General features: G+C 35.7%; 1 long non-coding RNA gene across 2 annotated transcripts in view; it reads right to left on the bottom strand.

Moving 5' to 3' along the window:
• LOC125098105 (uncharacterized) overlaps positions 1-20,103 on the bottom strand; it is a 231,376-nt gene that overhangs the window by 189,032 nt on the left and 22,241 nt on the right. The window lies entirely within an intron of this gene.

Genomic DNA, 20,103 nt, shown 5'->3' with positions numbered 1-20,103 from the left:
ACCATGGCATACATTTTGTTTTTTGTTTTGTTTTGTTTTGTTTTGGGACTGTCCAGATGTAATTAGTATAGTTAAATCCATGTAAATTATCTTTTAAAATCTCATATTATATTCAATTGCACCAAGCAATGTTATAAGGTAAATTATATAAATTGAACAGATGGCACAGACATCAAAGAGACTGATGACAGAGAGATAACAGGTTGACAGAGGCATAGAGATAGATACACTTAAATCATTAATATAATCATTATTTGTAATGATCAATTTCCTCATGTCCTCTCTTCTTCACTCTGTCCCTTCTATTTTTTTTCATCCTTCTAAATACACTGAGGCAATATACAAGTAGGTACATATAGATTTAATTATGTTAATTTCCTGATGAAGAAAATAAACCCAGAAAAACTAGATTACGCTTTTTAAGAAAGAAAAGGCAAAGAGTAGAAAGGAAATTAAGGTACCTGTTTTGACAAGTTGGAATGAATGATTCCATATAGTGGCAGATATTACTTATTGCCATTCTAATACATACTCTACTCTTCCTCACCTCATTCTGTTTATGTCAATAATATACCCACCTCCCCCAAAATACAACTAAATCTCACAGTCTTCCTTTCAAGCAGGAAAAGCTAAGTCCTGATCCATGAGGTATCAGTGAAGGAGAATGGTTTAAAGAAGAAGGAGCTTCTAGGAAGGAGACTTCGCAAAGGAGAAGAGTTAACCACTATGTCCCTTTTGCCCTTTGACCTCCTTATTCTTCCATCCTACAATAATGCTGGAGGCTCAGCAGCCATCTTGTTACCATGAAGTGATAAGCATTAAGATGAAAGCCACATGGTAAGGCTAGATAATGTCTATTAATTTTTTTTTTAATTTTAAGGGTCTTTTTGAGAAAAAGAGTGGCACCCCTCTACCGTCACACACTACATTTACATTGCCATAGTCATTTCTAATTTTACTTCCTAGTTCTACTATTTGTATCTACTCTAAATCCAATCCCTCTTGTTCTGTTAGTGTGGTGGCTTTCTGGGATGAAACTAGGTTGAAGCAAATGAGATACCTATAGTACAAAATTTAAGGAAGTATTCATTCAGGGGCAGTTAAAAACAATACTGAAAGTGAGTGCCTCTCTAAATTTTGACCACCATTATAGGCTCTCCTTCTTCCCTATACTTTATCTCATAATACTTACTGTAATTGCAAGTAAAAAAATTATTATATTCTTTATTAATAGAGACATTAGGGCTTTTTTGCTGCTGTTTTAGATATAACTTTTTTTTTTTTCCATTTGGAACAACATGGATGGACCTGTAGGGTATAATGCCAAGTGAACTAAGTCAGTCAGAGACAAATACCATCTGATTTAACTCATCTGTGTACTTTAAGAAACAAAGGCACAAACAAAAAAAAGGGGACAAACAAAAAAACAGACTCTTAAATACAGAGAACAAACTGACAGTTGCCAGAGAGGAGGTAGATCAGGGAATGGGTGAAACAGCAAAGGGAATCAAGAGTATTCTTATCTTGATGAGCACTTACCTTGATGAGTAATGTATAGAACTGCTAAATCATTAGATATACCGTAAACTAATATAATCCTGTATGTTAATTATCCTTGAATAAAAATTATTTTTAAGTGATTTTATTATGTTATTCTGATTGTTGCCTTGTTCTCCATCATTTATATGGAGGGAGGGACCTTGTTCAGTGCATCCCTGTGCTAATATAACAACATATATTAGGTACACAAAATATAAACTGTGTAGACGCACCCTGTCTTCATTTTATCTGAAGCTATGTAACTGCCTAAAACAAAACAACAGGCTATAAGTAAGCCCACCTTTCAAAGTGATTCACTAGACCACCAAAACAGGACTTGTAAAGGTAGCAGCCAAAGACCAATTTCTGACAGCCGTGTGAAAAGTCTGAATGAGATACTGGAAGAAGTAGAACACAGGAAAGAGTTTTACAAGAAGAGATACAAGAACACCACTGAAATGACTAATATGTACTTTCTGGAGTTTAGGGCACCCAAGACAACTGTCTGAAACACACCAAAGAAACTGAATTGGAAGAGGCCGTGGCTATCACACTGGGGGTGCTGGCAGTGAGGATAGATGACTTTTCTTTCCAGACTATAATCATTTCATATTCTTTGCAAGAGGACTCCTGAAATGATTACGTGACCCTAACAAAAGAGGTAGGCCCTTGATGCACAGGGCAAGATGCCCAAGGAGAAATGAATAATCCATATCACAAGATATTTGGGTGAACGTTCCCAAGAGAAGATGTCTCAGAAGCAGCACACGTGTTTCATGGGAGAATAATTCCAGCAGGATTTTCCTTATCTTTCACATCTCCTCTCTATCCTTGTCCAATCTCTAATCCTGCGAGGGGAGGGGGGGAGTGGCAGACTAGTGGGGAGAGGGGAGAATAGGAAAGAGAAAATGTTGGAATGGAAAATCTTCCTTTCCCACCACAGGCTGCAGATTCCAGCCTAGCTGAGAAAATATTAATTCCCTATTAAGTTCAGAATTCTAATTTTATGTTGGAGTGAAAATAATCACACAATGAGATTTTCTTTGTGATTGAAAATGCCAGGAAAATTTTTACTATGTGCAATGACTAGAAAAGTCACAGATCTGCCTCAAAAATTAAGTCAAAATATAAAAAGAATAAGCCCAACAGAATGGGTTTGAACACACAGTCGTAATAAGGTAGAGGAACAAAAGTTACATTTTTGGAGTTTCTATGAAGTTACACTCTATAGAGATGCATTCTTTTAACATAATGGTAACTTTTTAATGAATGAAAAAATGAGCATAAATAGTCCCATTATCAATGTTAATTTTAACAACTTATTAAGGAATAGAGGGACAGCATAGGATTTTAAATGGCAATCAGCTTTTCCTTCGTGCTTTAAAATTATGCATAAAAATTAACTAAATTGATTATTTCTCTTGTATTATAAAACATAATAGACTGCTATATTTACTGCATTAATGACACTGAAAACTTGCAAGGCATTAAAATGTATGCTTGTAAGCAGAATTAATAACTTGACTATCTGACTTTTGTCTAGTTTATTATCCATGGCATTCTCCATAGATCTAGAAAACTATTCCAGCCTTCATTAAAGTTTTAAACAGTTATGAAATAGCAATACCCACCACATGGCTTAAATATTTTATGCAACATCTTTAATCACCTCTTTATAATTTACAGTGTAGATTGTAAAATCATTACAGATATATATTAATGATTAATAGGTAATATTATCTTCTTATAAATATATGTCATAGATGCATTTAAATCCTTCGCTTACAAGGTGAATAATAAAGTTTCTTTTATGACTGCTACACATATTATAATTTTATTGTAAACTTGTGCTTCATGCTTAGTTTTCTAGGCCAGATTACTGTCACCTCTCATGTTATCATGATAACTACCTTTTCATTATACAGATAATTTCTCTGTGGTAATTGTTGAGACTACTCACAAATATTCAAGTTTTCTTTGGGGATATATGGCAGGATTCCATTTTCCCATTCCCTTTTAGGATATGCATGGTCCTCTGACTTGCTTTGGCTAAAGAAACACAGGTGGATGAAAATTTTTAGAGCCCCAGTTCAATTCCCTGGAATCTGGAAGCTTGTATCAAGATGAAACTTCTGTCAACCTCGGACCATGCCTTGGCATGTGTGTCTGCCCACATTAGTCATGCAGCATGAGTGAGAAAAAAATGTTCTTATAATCAGATACAGCAATTTGGAAATTATTCCTGAAGCACAGCCTAGACCAGGAGGTGGCAAAGATGTTGTGTGAAGAGGCAAACAGTAAGTATTCTACCTTTGCAGGCCTTAAAGTCTCTGTTGCAAGTACTCAAGTCTGCTACTGAAATGAGAAAGCAGCCATGGGGGAAAGTGTAAAGGAGCAGACATGACTGTATCCCAGTAAAACTTGATTTACAAAAAATCTCGGTGCCAGAGTCAGGTTTGGTCTGTGGGGACCTTTGTCAATTCCAGGTCTAGCCTTTCTTCTGTGATAGAGTCTTATAATGAAGTCACGGGAAATAATATATGGAGGTGAACTTTAAATCATGTATTTAACAGATTATTCTGATTTTTTTTAAGTTTTTATTTTAATCATGTGATGTTCATGTGAAAAAAATATATATACATACATGCCACCTGTTCTTCGTTCATTCATCAATTGGTGGACACTGGCTGCTTCCATATCTTGGTTATTATAAATATGCTGCTATAAACACAGGGGTACGTATATCCCTTTGAATTAGTGTTTTCATATTTTGTGTAAATACCTACTACTGTGATTGCTGGATCATAGGATAATTTTATTTTTAACTTTTTGAGGAAACTCCATATTATTTTCCAGAGTGACTGTACCAGTTTGCTTTCCCACCAACAGTGCACAAGTTTCTCCACATCCCCACCAACAACTGTTTCTTGTATTTTTTATTTTAGCCATTCTGACAGGAACGAGGCAATATCTCATTGCAGTTTTGACTTGCATTTCCCTGATAAATGATGACCATCTTTCCATGTGTCTGTTGACCATCTGTATGGCTTCTTTGGAGAAATGTCTGTTCATATTTTCTGCCCCATTTTTTAAATTGGATTATTTGTCTTTTGAGTGATGAGTTTTATAAGTTCTTTATATATTTTGTATACTAACCCTTTATCAGGCATATCATTTGCAAATACCTTCCCCCATTCCATAGGTTGCCCTTTAGTTTTTTTAATTGTTTCCTTCATTGTGCAGAAGTTTTTTTTATTTTTATATATCCTCATAGTTTATTTTTGCTTTTGCTTCCCTTGCCTCAGGACCTATCTAGAAAAAAGTTGTTTCGGCCAATGTCTGAGAAATTATTGCCAGTGCTCTTTTCCAGGATTTTTATGGTTTCAAGTATCACATTTAGGTCTTTAATACTTTTTGATTTTGTGTATGGTATAAGAAAGCAGTCCAGTTTCATTCTTTTGCATGGTGCTGTCCAGTTTTCCCAACACCATTTGCTGAAGAGGCTGTTGTTTTCCCATTGCCTATTCTTCCCTGCTTTGTCGGAGATTAATTAACCATACAATTGTGGATTTATTTCTGGATTTTTTATCTTGTTTCATTGATCTATGCATCCATTTTTGTGCCAGTACCATACTGCTTTGGTTACTACAGTTTCATAATATAACTTGAAGTTCAGAATTGTGATGTCTCTAGCTTTGCTTTTCTTTTTCAAGATTGCTTTGGCTATTCAGATTCTTTTGTGGTCTCATATAAATTTTAAGGTTGCTCATTCTAGTTCTGTGAAAAATGCTGTTGGTATTTTGATAGGCCTTGCATTAAACCTGTAGGTTGCTTTGGGTATTATGGGCTTTTTAACAATATTTGTTCTTCCAATCCGTAAGCATGGAGAATCTTTCACCATGCTTGTCATTTGTTTGTCATCTTCAATTTCTTTGTCATCTTCAATTTCTTTCAACAATGTTTTATAATTTTCAGAGTAAAAGTCTTTCACCAATTTGGTTAGGTTTACTCCTGGGTTATCTTCTTATATTTGGTGCAACTGTCAATGGGACTGTTTTCTTAATTATTCTTTCTGCTACTTCATTATTGGTGTATAGAAATGCAACAGATTTCTGTACAGTGATTTTGTATCCTGTGACTTTACTGAATTCATTTATCAATCCTAGCAGGTTTTTTTGGTAGTCTTCTGGTTTTCTATATATAGCATCATGTCATCCACAAATAGTAAAAGTTTTACTTCTCCCTCACTGATTTGGTTGTCTTTTATTTCTTTTTGTTCTCTGATTATTGCAGCTAGAACGTCCAGTACTACCATGTTGAATAAAATTGGTGAGAGTGGATATCCTTGTTTTATTCCTGATCTTAGGGGAAAGGCTCTTAGTTTGTCCCCATTGGGTAGGATGTTGACTGTGTGTTTCTCATATATGGCCTTTATTATATGGAATTATGTTTCATCTAAACCTACTTTGTTGAGGGTTTTTATCAAGAATGGATGTTGTATTTTGTTAAATGCTTTTTCCGCATCTACTAAAATGATCATATGGTTTTCATCCTTTCTTTTATTGACATGACATATTACATTGACTTGCAAATACTGAACCACCTCTTGCATCCCAGGGATAAGTCCCACTTGATCATTGTGAATGATTTTTTTTTTAACATATTGCTGGATTCAGATTGTTAGTAGTTTGTTGGTTTTTTGCATCTATGTTCCTCAGAGATATTGGCCTATAGTTCTCCTTTTTTTGGCTGTCTCTTTATCTCATTTTGGAATCAAGGTAATGCTGGCCTTACAGAATGAATTTGGAAGTTTTCTTCCTTTTATATCTTTTGAGATAGTTTGAGAAGAATAGGTCTTAACTTTTCTTTAAATGTTAGGCAGAATTTGCCTGTGAAGGCATCTGGTCCTGGACTTTTCTTTATTGGGAGTTTTTTAAATTACTGATTAAATTTCTTTACTGGTAATTGGTCTGTTCAAATCTTTTTATTTCTTCCTGTTTCAGTTTTGGTAGGTTATATGTTTCTAGAAATTTATCCATTTCTTCTCAGTTGTCCAATTTGTTGGCATATAGTTTCCCATAATATTCTCTTATTGCATTTCTACGGTGTTTGTTGTTATTTCTCTTCTCTTATTTGCTATTTTATTTATTTGGGTTTGTTCTCTTTTTTTCTTAATGAGAGTGGCTAGAGGTTTATCAATTTTATTGTTTTTTTTGGGAACCAGCTCATGGTTTCATTGATCTCTTCTATTGTCTTTTTAGTTTATGTATCATTTATTTCTGTTCTGATCTTTATTATTTCCTCTCTTCTGCTGAAGTGGGTTTTGTTTGTTCTTTTTCTAGCTCCTCTAGGTACAAGGTTAGGTGGTTTGAGAGTTTTCTTGTTTTTTGATGTAGGCACGAATTACTACAAATATCCCTCTTAGAACTGCTTTTACTGCATCCCAAGTTTTGAACTGTTGTGTTTTCATTTTCATTTGTTTCCATGTACTTTACTGTTTCATCTTTTATTTTCTGGTTGACCCATTCATTGTTTAAGAGCATATTATTAAACCACCATATATTTGTGGTCTTTCCAGACTTTTACTTGTGATTGACTTCTAATTTCATAGCATTGTGGTCAGAAATGATGCATGGTATGTCTTGAAATTGTTGAGGCTTGTTTTGTGGCCTACCCTGTGATCTATTCTAGAGAATGTCCCATGTGCACATGAAAAAAAAAATGTGTATTCTGCTATTTCAGAATGGAGTGTTCTGAATATATCTGTTAAATCTATCTGGTCCAGTGTGTCATTCAAAGACACTGTCTTCTTGTTGATTTCCTGTTTGATCTACCCATTGATGTAAGTGGGGTGTTAAAGTCCTCTACTCCAATTGTATTATTATCAATTAGTTCCTTTATTTTGTTATTATTTTAACTATTTTATGTATTTTAACTATTTTATGTATTTTAACTATTTTATGTATTTTATGTATTTGTATTTAACTATTTTATGTATTTGAGTGTATTTGAGTGCTCACATGTTGAGTACATAAATATTAAAATTGTTATATCACCTTGTTGGATTGTCCCCTTCATTATTATTTCATGTCCTACTTTGTCTCTGGTTATAGTCTTTGTTTTAAAGTCTTTGTTTTATAGTCTTTGTTTTAAAGTCTATTTTGGGGATGCCTGGGTGGCTCGGTCAGTTAAGCATCTGCCTTCAGCTCAGGTCATGATCTCAGGGTCCTGGGATCTAGGGCCACATCAGGCTCCCTACTCCACCAGGAGTTTGCTTCTCCCTCTCCTCCCTACTCATGCTCTCTCTAGCTATGTCTGTTTCTCACAAATAAATAAATAAAAATCTTTAAAAAAAATAAAGTCTATTTTATCTGATCTACAGGTATCTTTAGGTCAAAAAATTAGTCTCTTACAGACAGCATATAGATGGGTATTGTTTTTAATCCCTTCTGTTACCCTATGTCTTTGATTGGAACTGTTTAGTCCACTTACCTTCAAAGGTAATTATTGATAGTTATGTATTTATTGCCATTTTATTACTTGTATTGTGGTTACTCCTGGAGATTTTCTCTGACACTTTCTCATCTTTCTCTCTTTTATGGTTTACTGGTTTAGTGATATTTTCGGATATTTTCTTACTCTTTATTCTTTGCATATCTATTAGTGGTTTTGAGTTGTGGTTACCATTGGGTTTGTATTTAATATCTTCTGCATATAGCAGTCTATATTAACTCGATGGTTATTTGGGGTGCCTGAGTGGCTCAGTCAGTTGAACATCTGATTCTTAATTTTGGCTCAGGTCATGATATTCACGGTCATGAGCTCAAGCCCTACACGGGGCTGCATGCTCAGCAGGGAATCTGCTTCTCTCCCTCTCTTTCCCCCTGGTTGCACATTTTCTCTCTCTAAAATATAAATGAATCTTTAAAAAAAAAAAAAAAAAGTTGATGGTTGTTTAAAGAACTGATTTTTTACTCCTCTCTTCTTCATGTTTTAGGTATATGGTATCATATTTTACATCTTTTTCTCTTGTGAGTTCCTTGACTGAACATAACTATACATTTAACATAAATATTCATTTTTACTGCTTTTGTGTTTCCTACCTTCATATTGTCACTTTTGGTCTTTCCTTTCCATTCAAAAGAGTCTCCTTTAATATTTCTTGCAGTATTGGTTTAGTGGTCATGAACTCCTTTAATTTTTGTTTGCCTGGGAAACTCTCTCCTTCTATTCTGAATGATAGCCTTACTTGATAGAGTATTCTTAGTTGAAGGTTTTTCCCATTCAACACTTTGAATATGTCATGCCACTCTTTTTAGGAAAGTTTCTACTGAAAAATCTGCTGATAGACTTACAGGGTTTCCTTTGTATGTAACAGACTACTTTTGTCTCACTGCTTTTAATTTTGTTTTCTTTCTCACTATATTTTACCATCTATGTCTTGGTGTTCATCTTCATTTGCTGATTTTGTTGGGGATTCTCTGCACTTCCTGAAATCTGGATATCTTTTTCCTTCTCCAGATTTGGGATGTTTTCAGCTATTATTTCTTCAAATAAATTCTCTCCCCCCCCCCCTTTTCTCTCTCCTTTGTTTTGGCCTCATACAATACAAATGTTACCACATTTAATGAAGTCAGAGTTCCCTAAGTCCATTCTCATTTTGCCTAATTCTTTCCTCTCTCTTTTGCTCAGCTTGATTACTTTCCAGTACTCTGTATCCTAGGTCATTAATTCATTCCTCTGCTTCTTCCAGCATGCTCTTCATTCCATCAAGTATGTTTCCCATTTCATTTTTTGAGCCCCTTATCTCTGCTGTGTTATTCTTTATCTCTGTGTTAATGGTCTCACTGATGTCCTCTACTCTTTTTTTCAAGTCCAGTGAATAGTCTTATGATCACTGCTTTAAATTCTCCATCAGGCATGTTACTTACATCTGTCTCACTTAGATCTCCAGCCATGGCCTTGTCCTATTCTTTCTTTTAGGACAAATACCTGTCTTCTCATTTTGTCTGCGTCTCTGTGCCTATTTCTGTGTGTTAGGAAAGTCAGCTATATCTCCTGTTCTTGAGGGTAATAGCTTTATCAAGAAGAGATCCTATACTGCCCTGCAGTGCAGTGTTCCCTGTTTCTCAGGCCCTGGCACTTCTAGGAGTATCTCCAATATGTGCAACATGCCTTCTGCTATTGTGTCCTGGTGACTTTATCCTTCAGTCTTGTAATCTACAGAGGTTCTCTTTGCCAATCATGGGTAGTATTTGGTCCTTGGCTTGAATTTGGCACATTTTAATTAGATATACACTGGTCTGCTTATGAAATGAGACCTGTCACCACTGCCACCAGAACTGAGGCCGTGCAAAACTCCAAAGTCAGGAGACGTAGTGTTGGTAGGGGTTTGGGCTGGTCTTCTGGGAAAGGGGCCCCACTGCACTGGGACTGAGGCAGGCATGAGCAGAGAAGGCAGTTCTTCTGAAGTGTGCAGGGTAACAGATGTCCGTGCTGTGCTGTTCCTGCAGGTGGCTCTGTTTATGCTGAGGGGTGAGCAGGGGGCAATGTCACCAGCCAGTTCCTTTGTTCCCAGAAGAATATCTCCATGAATGCTATCTCCCTGGGAAACACTCCAAGATGAGCAAATAACCTCCCCACTGTGTGCCCCAGGCACTCTTCAGATTGCTGTTTCCACACTGTAATCTGTGAGCTGTGTGCCTGCCTGTTTTCCAAGAGCAGCTCTAATATCCTCTGAGTTTTCCCACAGACAAGCACAGGGACCTTTAAAACTCCAGTCTTTGGGGTACCTGGATGGCTCTATCAGTTAAGCATCTGCCTTCAGATGAGGTCATGATCCTAGGATCCTGGATTGAGGGCCCACATCAGGCTCCCTGCTTAGCAGGAAGTCTGTTCCCCCTCTGCCTCTGCCTGGTGCTCTCACTGCATGTGCACTCTTTCTATTTGTCAATAAATAAATTTAAAAAATTTTTGAAAAAAAACAAAAACAAAAACCCTCCAGGCTTTAAGCCTTGCTGGTTGCAAGAAGTCATGAAATTCAGCCCCTCTTGCTTTCTAAGCCAGCTGCTATGGGGATTCACTTCCCTCATGTGCTCCCCTATATGTTAGTCTGTCTTTTGCTCTTCAAAACCATATCTCTCTCCCCACCACAGTGGCCATGATCCATTTGTCTCCCAAACTATGTCTCCATATCTCCTACCTTCTTTGATGTGGCTTCCTCTCTATCTTTGGTTGTGGAGTTTGTTCTGCCAGTCTCAGATTGATTTCTGGAGTATTAGAGATGATTTGATAGTTATCTAATTGTATTCATGGGACAGGGTAAGTCTAGGGTCCTCTTACTCTCCCACCATCTTTCTAATCTCAGGATTCTTTCTACTCTGATTTTTTTATATATTGGAATTTAAATTAATATTTCCAAAGAAGTTTTAAGATTCTTTTTGGTTTTCACTTTCCACGTATTTTCTAAATAACATTAGGGCTGGCTGTGCTTAATTAAATAAAAAACAACATGTTTTGAATTGAAATATCCAAATATTTCTCCTTCTTCTTGGCTAAATATAATTTTACTGGCAAGGTTTAGGCAACATTGTTTTTTATTTCAATTATTCAATTACAGGAAAATTGACCTTTACAATGTCAGTCTTTGTAGTTTGGTAGAGATACAAATAGAAATTTTCCTGAACAGAATTAGCCAAAACAGTTTCTTAATTGAACAGGAAGTCTTTCAATGGTGTTATATAGGTGAGAATGTAGTTAGATACCCCAAAGGTTTGTGCTAAACCATACATATTCACACTTACATACATTATTCACACACAAACCTAGGTATCTATAGTGAAAATGGCGAAAGAGAAAATATTTGAGAAAGCATCATTTTTTCCCAAGGGAACTGTATCCTGTAAGTAAGTTGAATCAATAAATAAAATATAAATCCCTCTTATTTCCTGTGACTTACACTGATTTTTATTTTAATAAAATTATTCATATTCCTCATTTTCTTTCCTCAGAGTAACTTCTTCATCAACATTTAAAATAAATGAAGTAAAAATGTTAAAAGTATGTGAAGTATTTGAGCATTAGTGTAATAAGTAACCACATATTTCAATGAACATACTACTTTTTGGCTGTAGCTATTAGACCTGTAAAGAAATTATTATGTTTCATTCCATACCATTCAATGAATGGATTTTTGACAAGGCAAATTGTAATAATTCCTTTGGAGCCATTACTATTTTTTCCATGTAAAAGCCTTTCAGCCTTGGGATTATTAGCATAGTAGATTTTTACGCTTCTAAAAGTGTTGATAAATTGGCTGGCCTACAAGAATACTCAATTAATTTTTTTCTATTCATAAATGATAAAAAAAAATTAGGTCAAATTATAGACTAAATGCTTCCCAAAGTCCTTAATTTTCATTCTGGTGGTTGTGAGCAAAGGTTAACCAAAGCAACTTAACATGTTGAACTTTTGTGTCTGTGCATGTGTGCATGCGTGTGTGTGTGTGTGTGTGTGTGTGTGTGTATGTGTGCAAATATAAATTTTCTAAGCATGTAAAATATGCATTTGCTCTGATTTTCTAGATGCATCCTGAAAGAAATATTTACAGTCTGGTATTAAACCCATCAACATTCTGGGTTTTAATGGAAATGCTGCCCAGCCTTTCATGCTACTACTCTAAATAATTAAAGATTTTTAAATTCCTGGTTTGGTTTTTACCATGTAGATACATTTATTCCACTCATTAGCACAACATCGTATAACACAGTCCAAATTAACAAAATGCAAAGAATGTCACCCCAGCAGGAAACTTGGAACATGAAATGGATTTCTATCACTCTAATCTTTGCTAGAGCTCATTTGGGTACCCTCAATATGCTGTAGTAGTTACATTTTTGTGCCCAATTCTCTGGCTTACTCTTATGATTTTTCTCCATAACTGGGTAAAAGAACTTACAAATAAGCAATGGCTGTAGATGACTGTTGTTTTGTTTTCTTTTGATACTTTTCCCCTATGGGCTTGATTTGTAATTAAAATAAGTTTACTCACATGGAGGTCTTGCAATTTCCCCCATTTCTTTTATAGCTTAGAAAAATCCCTTTGTTTCTGAGGACTTGAAAAATCCTTATTAGAAGAACTTAGATAAATATGTCTTCTTTATAAGAGCAATGAATTTCTTTAAAACACAATCTTCCAGTTGGAAATTATTAAAAAACCTATGAGATATTAATTTTCAAACTACGTGTTCTAGAGGGGAGGAGAATTTGCCACCCCAAAATATGTCTCTTTGACACAAGGATTATTTTGAACTAATTTTTTTTTAGAAACTGCAGACACAGGAGAAGCTCTGAAAACCAAGTAAAAAATACCATTTTATAAGAAATATACCCATATATAAAGGAAATCTCCATTTCTAAAGGTGTCTTCCTTCCAGTACCAAGAAGAGAAGGATGACTAAATCTCCAGAAATTTATCAGTGAAAAGGCAATGACTTACATTTGCATAACAAACTTGTTACTGTACTTTTCCTGGTAACCTCCCATTAACAACACCTTCTCCCACCTCCAATATCTTTTGTTATTAACTGGAGAGGGTATTCATGGTTCTGGCTTGGGCCATTTAGGGAGTTACTCAGTTTTCCCAGGTATTTCCCATGAACAGGAGGTATGCGTGTTATTAAACATCTATTAATTTTTCTCCTGTTAATCTGTCTTTTATCACAAGGCAGGGGAATGGGGTATCTCAGCCCAGAACCAAGAGGGTAGTGGGAAAATTGTGTTTTTTGCCTAAAGTGCAACCCAGACAGTATCTCCTGAGTATTTAAAAATAAGGAAATTAGTCTCCCTACTCTTCCTCTTACTTTTCCTCCTAAAAGTTCCTGGTTTTATTAACTATAATGATATAAGTGTGTGTGTGTGTGTGTGTGTGTGTGTGTGTGTGTGTGTGTGTGTTAGTGTATTATATAAAGGGGTTTATAACTTCACTTCAGTAACTACAATTTCCATATTTCTTGGTTTTAGTTAATACTTAAATGGATTTAGTAATCTTTAGTTATTCAATTTCTATGGCTTCTCCTTTCTTGGATTCTTTTCTGGGTCTTTTGTTGAAGAATTTTGTTGTCAAGTTTTTCTCTTCAAGGAAGATAGTAGGTGCGTTCTAATCCTTCCACACTTGAAAACAATGCTACACCGAGTCACTAAGTAGAGGAAACCACTCCCATCTCTAGGGCGGGAGAAGCAAACAGGAGAAAACAGTGTAAACCCAGAACCCATAAGTATATCATCTCTGAGGCTGCTGGAGTGACACTTTTGTCACTGCAGTGATTGGAGACTAAATGCTGCTGTCAATGCAGTGACTGCATTTGCCAGTCAGTCTTCTTGCAAACACCTTTATTCCAGGAGGCCCCAGCCACCTACAGCATACCACTTGCCAGAACAAAAATAACAGGGAAAAAAAAATTACTTCTTTATCCTTGCCTTTTCATCTCCCCTCAATACCTTCTATTGAAAGATCCTAACTGGAACCCAACTAACAAGGAAACCTGAGAAATATAGTTTATGAGTATCCAGTCCTTGGAAATAACAGAAGAAAGCATAAAAAGACAAAGTATGGCTGAGGTCCAAAAGACCAAAACAGGCATAGGCAGCATCCACACAAATTCTGGTGCTTGTACCCTTCTGATTGCAGCATATATTTGAATGAGCACAATATGGGTGAAGCAAGAGACTATATATATTGTAGCTCTGATCCGGGATTTCAGAATATTTCATTTGGAACATTTGTTTCACCAAAGCTATTGTTTTGTTTCCACTTATGTCTCCCTTCTGATTTTTTTTCCTTCCTCCAAAGAGGTTAGTGTATCTCAATTAGAGCCACTTAAGTTACAAGCACTTTCTGTTGAGACTTGATGATAACTGCTCCTCCCTTCGTTCCTCGCTTTCCTTTTGCTAAAAGGCTGTTACTGTGGCAGAGAAAACTAGTGCTCATGAAATATCCACATCCTCCCCCCACAACTCCAGTCTCCCTTGCAAACAGGATGAAAGCCATGTGGCTCTTTACAGAGAACAGATTGTGAGCAGAAGTTCTATGTGTCACTTCCTCAAAGGACCCATTCCAGATGGCAAAGATAAAAGTGGAAAAGAGTTGTCTGACCTGTATCAAACTTTACACAAGCAAAAAAATTATTAAGTCACTGACAGTTATAGGTTTTCCAGTGTTGACTGCCTTAACTAATAAGAGATGATAGAAAGAGCATCGTGAGTCTACATCACAGTGGGTCTTCCAGCTCTCCCACTCCATTCTATGAATTCCAACTGGTTTTACAGGAATGGTTTCCATTTATCCCATAGGCCACCCACATCTCTAGATTTCATTATTCTAATAAGTAGATCCTTATACAGATGTTTTTCAGACAATTTTAGGGAAACATTTTTCTGCTATAGTTTTGAGAAAGAATGTGTCAACTCTCAGCATCTTCCTTCATTAACATACAAATTTAATAATATAGCATACAACTCAGTTTTTGCTTTGGATGTGGAGCCACCCCCCTATATCACTGAAGATTTAATGGTCTCCATTTTTAACCTTCTTTACTGCCTGGTTGTTTTTAAAAAGATTTTTAGATAAGGTAAAAGACAATTTTCTTCTCTACCAATTTAACTCATCTGCAATTCCACACTGAAATTTGACATGTAGTATGATGTGAAATGGACAATGTCAGTTCATATACATGCCTTTCCTTGGCTTCTCCACTTCTATCTATCCCCAATATAAACCCCATACCAAAACAGACCAAATAAACCTGTAAAGTAACAGTCACCTAAAAATTGTGGTGAAATTATGCATAAGAGAAGGATCGGAACAGTTATGTGAGCAAATGAATAAATAAGAAATACATCTAGAAACTTGGGCAAAATACATTTTTGATGTTTTTAATTCCTTTTCCTATCTTAAAAGAGCATTTAAAGTATGTTCACAAACTGTTTTGATTAAGACATGCTTTCAGTAGTTTTTCACACACTACATAGAGAAAAAAAAAAAAGATACTAGGTCTCTGTGGGCAGTTTAACAACACATAATCACCAGAAACAGGTAAGTGCGATTTGAATGATAATTCTCCAACAGATAAAATGGGTCTGTTTTAATCAGATTATGACATGAAGTCACATCTTTTACTGGCTCATTGCTATATTTATGTTAAGTGAGTATATTCTGATAGTCCTGTATTCCTATAAATTTTGTCAGTATTAGTGCAGACAGGAAAAAATAATAAAAGCAGGATGGAAATATAATAAAATATGATGCATAACAAGAAATATGAATATATTGCTTAGAGAAATTTCCTTTGGACACTCCATAGCTTATTTCATCCTTCAATATTTTCACAGTGACAATATTAAATATTTACCTCCTGCCACCACCACCAATGCACCCCTCATTTTTTTTTTTTTTTTTTTTTAGCCTCAGCTAAAATTTTCCTAGCCACTGCACTAGCACCCATTACTGGGGCAGCATCAGTGAGATAACACTAGAAATGTTCATCTGCTCACTGCCCCAAATTTCCTTGTCACCACCCTGTAACTCATCTCATTACTACTATCACTACTATCTCTTCTTCTACTATATTACTACAATTATTGTTACTGAGTTCATAGATGAGTTTAGCAAAAGTTGTTCAGGTGAAATGATGGGAGTAGAATCCAAATCATAGTGGGTGGGAGTGAAAACTGAGAAAACCACAAACACAAGTAAAAATAATTCTTATGAGAAGATTGGCTGAAAAGGGGAGGAGAGCTGTAATGCGGGAGTAGATATGAGGTCCTATGTGATTTACTTGTTGTGGTTGCTGTTTTAAAAAGGGAATATTTGGGCCTATTTGAAAATGAGAATTAAAAAAAAAAAAACCTGGAGAAAAGAAGGGTAGACATCTAGAAAAGAGAAAGGAAGAGTAAAATGTTGGGTTCCTGCAAAAACAGGAAGGAATCAAATCCAAAACTCTGTATCCAAAGCTCTGGATCCTATCTCATTAAAAAGAGGTAGAAGCTCTTTGGTTTTCTTGGCAAGAAGAAGGAAATGAGGGCGCCTGGGTGGCTCAGTGGGTTAAGCCACTGCCTTCGGCTTAGGTCATGATCTCAGGGTCCTGGGATTGAGTCCCGCATCGGGCTCTCTGCTCGACAGGGAGCCTGCTTCCCTCTCTCTCTCTGCCTGCCTCTCTGTCTACTTGTGATCTCTCTCTGTCAAATAAATAATAAATAAAATCTTTAAAAAAAAAAAAAAAAGAAGAAGGAAATGATCAATGCAACTGTGAGTATCTCTAGTTTGGTAGTGAGCCCAAGGATTTTCCATGGGAGGCTATATTTTCTGCTTAAAGTGACAAGGAGGAGGCAGTGCTTAGAGTATTTAAGGAGGATAGAAAGGTTACAAAATGGCCAGAGAAGACAGAAGAACAGATATTTCACCAAATAATGTAGGGAAAGGAAGACCAGTATTAAAATCACATTTGAATGCAGTTATTCCAAATTAATAATGAAACCAATGTGCCCTCTGGTGTGACCATCTCCCATAATTCTTAGATGTTCTCAATGTAACCTGTACTAATAATTGGGTGTTATAAAGGATCGGTTTTGCTAGGAGCTATGACAAAAGAACAAGTTTTTTTTGTTTGTTTGTTTTTAACATTTTATTTATTTGAGAGAGAGAGAGAGAAACAGGCAGCGGGGAAGGGAGCTGAAGAAGCAGATCCCATGCCAAGTGCAGAGCCTGACGCTGGGCTGGGCTGGATCCCAGGACCCTGAGATCAGGACCTGAGCTGAAGCCAGACACTTAACCAACTGAGCTACCCAGGCGCCCCAGAACAAGTATTTCTTATAACAGCAACAGGTTATTGAAATGACAAAGTATAAAATTTGAGCTGGATGATAAGAAAAATAGAGAAATTATTGTAAAAAGTAGAGAGAGTAACTCCCTACTGTCTCTGAAGAGGTGAATATAGCTAAAGCTGTAGATTAACTCATCCCTGACCACATTAAATAGAACGCTAGATTTTCTATAAAGAGATCAGAGATATAACTTGAACATATTTCCAAGGTATAGGCCATTCCTTTTACTACATGAAATGTTTACTTGAGAGTCAAATTCACAGTTTCACACCAAAGTTTGCATTTGTTTTTGTAAGGAGTAGGCATTAAAGAATTGCTTTAAAAATTTACTGAAATGCATACTCTCAAATGTACATTTCCTAAACAAAAGCATACAGCTATTTGCTGAAGTAATTACTAGTTCAAGTTGGGTGGCCTAAAGCTTTTCATCTGGAAGTTCCAACCAGCTCTGATTCTGTACATCAAATAACATTTGGTGTGGGTATATACACACATATATGGATAACTAATTAACATTATATATGAAGCCACAATAGTATGCATTCCTTCATAATGAAAGGCACAATTCACTGTTTTAAAAAAGAACAAAAATAAACAAACACAATAAAGGCATTTATCCCCAACTTTAACTTCCTTGTATAATTTGATGAAGGTCCAAGGTTATTTTTGTTTTGTTCTTAAATGCCCATGAGCTTCTAGATTAAAGTTAATACCGTTTTTTTAAAAAGTGATTAAGTTCCTTCAAAAGTAACACATGCAAAAGATATTAAATGGAGATTTCATTATTATGTTTATGAACAGATAATAAAAATATTTCAAATAGTTTAATGCTTTAAAAACTTACTTTTTAAAAATAGCTAAGATTCATTTTAAATTAAAAATATTATCTTGGTTGGGAAGAAGGGCTGAGATGGGATGACAAGGAAAAAAGTCATTTCTAGGTATATCATGAGACAAATTTATTTCTTATTCATGTCTATCCTATCTTCCCTACTCAAGTAAATGTCTGGAAGGCAGCCTAGAGAATTCAACCATAAAGTGTTTTGTCTTCTATCAATAGAATGTCTTTGTTCATTAATTTCTGAATTGATTTCTATAACCCTGGAGTTTGCCAAGGTAGCAATACATAAAGCAAATTAATGAAATCTTGGATACATGTAAAAACATTTGCTGGGCCAGTTAGTTTTCCTATAATCTGTTAACATCTGAGAATGTTCAGCAAATGTGTAGATTTTGCCTCTGTTCAGTGAACTGGTCTCCATTCAATGATTTGTTTATTTAATGGAAGTCTATTGTTCTTCCCAGGAAATGTAATATATCAAAATAATATTTGTTGAGTCTAGCAAAGTGCTGACCCTCACTGGACATTAGCCAGTTAGCAGTAATGTATGCAATAGGAGAAAACAGATAGAATCACATATTCAAATCATTACAGTTGGAAGGAACCTTAGAGATTCTCAAGTTCAACCCATTCATTTTGGGTAACAGGAAACTGAAACCTAGAAGTGTCCTGCCAAAGTTTGCACAAGTACTTATAAATTGGACCAGGACCAGAGCTGAAGTCTCAGACTCCATATCCAATAATCTTTCCTCCAGCTGATGAACATAACAAGAAAAGGGATATCATTTTTGTAACATGCTAGTTCCATGCAATCTCATATAGTTTTATAACCTGTTCAACATATTGGAGAACTAAACTTGGTAATGAGAATTAACACTATAAACACACTTGCTATTTTCCATTCTGAAGACATCACAGATATCATAAAGAATATACTTTTACAAACTTATAAGTCAGAGTTATGTATAACCATCACTTAGTCCTGAGACTATTCAAGGCATCATGTCTTCTGAGGTTTTAAAATCAGTAAAGTGGGAAGCAAAAGTGTAACTGTCTAAATGGTTTTCAACTATTTCTTGTTTATTCACTTATTACAAGTTTCCAATTTTTAAAAATTGTTTTAAGATTTTATTTATTTATTTGGCAGAGAGAGAGAGAGTGAGAGAGGGATAAACACAAGCAGGGGGAGTGGGAGAGGGAGAAACGGGCTTCCCGCTGAGCAGGGAGCCAGACGCGGGGCTCGATCCCAGAACCCCAGGATCATGACCTGAGCTGAAGGCAGATGATTAACTGACTGAGTCCCCCAGGCGCCCCAATAAATATTCACTTTTTAAGCTTGAACAGTGAAGAATATTGTATATATTTCATCAACTCCACTATACCCATAAGGTGTGTAGATAAAACAAGAATATCCAATATATCTACTAATAGGATAACTATGCAAGATTTTAACTTTATGGTATGTTGTTATATGTGCATAGGACTATATGAGAGAACAGTTATGAAATATTTATGACTGTAACCTATGCCAGGTTCTGCCCTGCTCTATCAATTCTGGGTACAAAATGAGGTCTCATTTCATATAATAATGCAGTTACAAAAGTAAAGACATCGTCCTAGATAAAGTTTGTTTCTTCTTATTGTTATCTTTCCTATGATGCATTCAACAGTCATCTTAAGAGTGCTTACTAAGTCTGGTCACTGTCAATATGAAGAAGAGAAAAACACAGAAAATCTGATCTATCCACCAGAGGGACCCACATATTACTACTGTTGTTAATGTGGCTGTCACATGGAGTGACTGTTGAAAACAGGAGTTGAGGTAGCCCACATTTTCATGCCTA

This window comes from Lutra lutra, chromosome 4 (genome assembly GCF_902655055.1).
Source record: "Lutra lutra chromosome 4, mLutLut1.2, whole genome shotgun sequence".
NCBI classification, from domain to species: domain Eukaryota; kingdom Metazoa; phylum Chordata; class Mammalia; order Carnivora; family Mustelidae; genus Lutra; species Lutra lutra.
The sequence above is the reverse complement of the archived record's forward strand: the minus strand, read 5'-3'. Positions and strand labels throughout refer to the sequence as shown.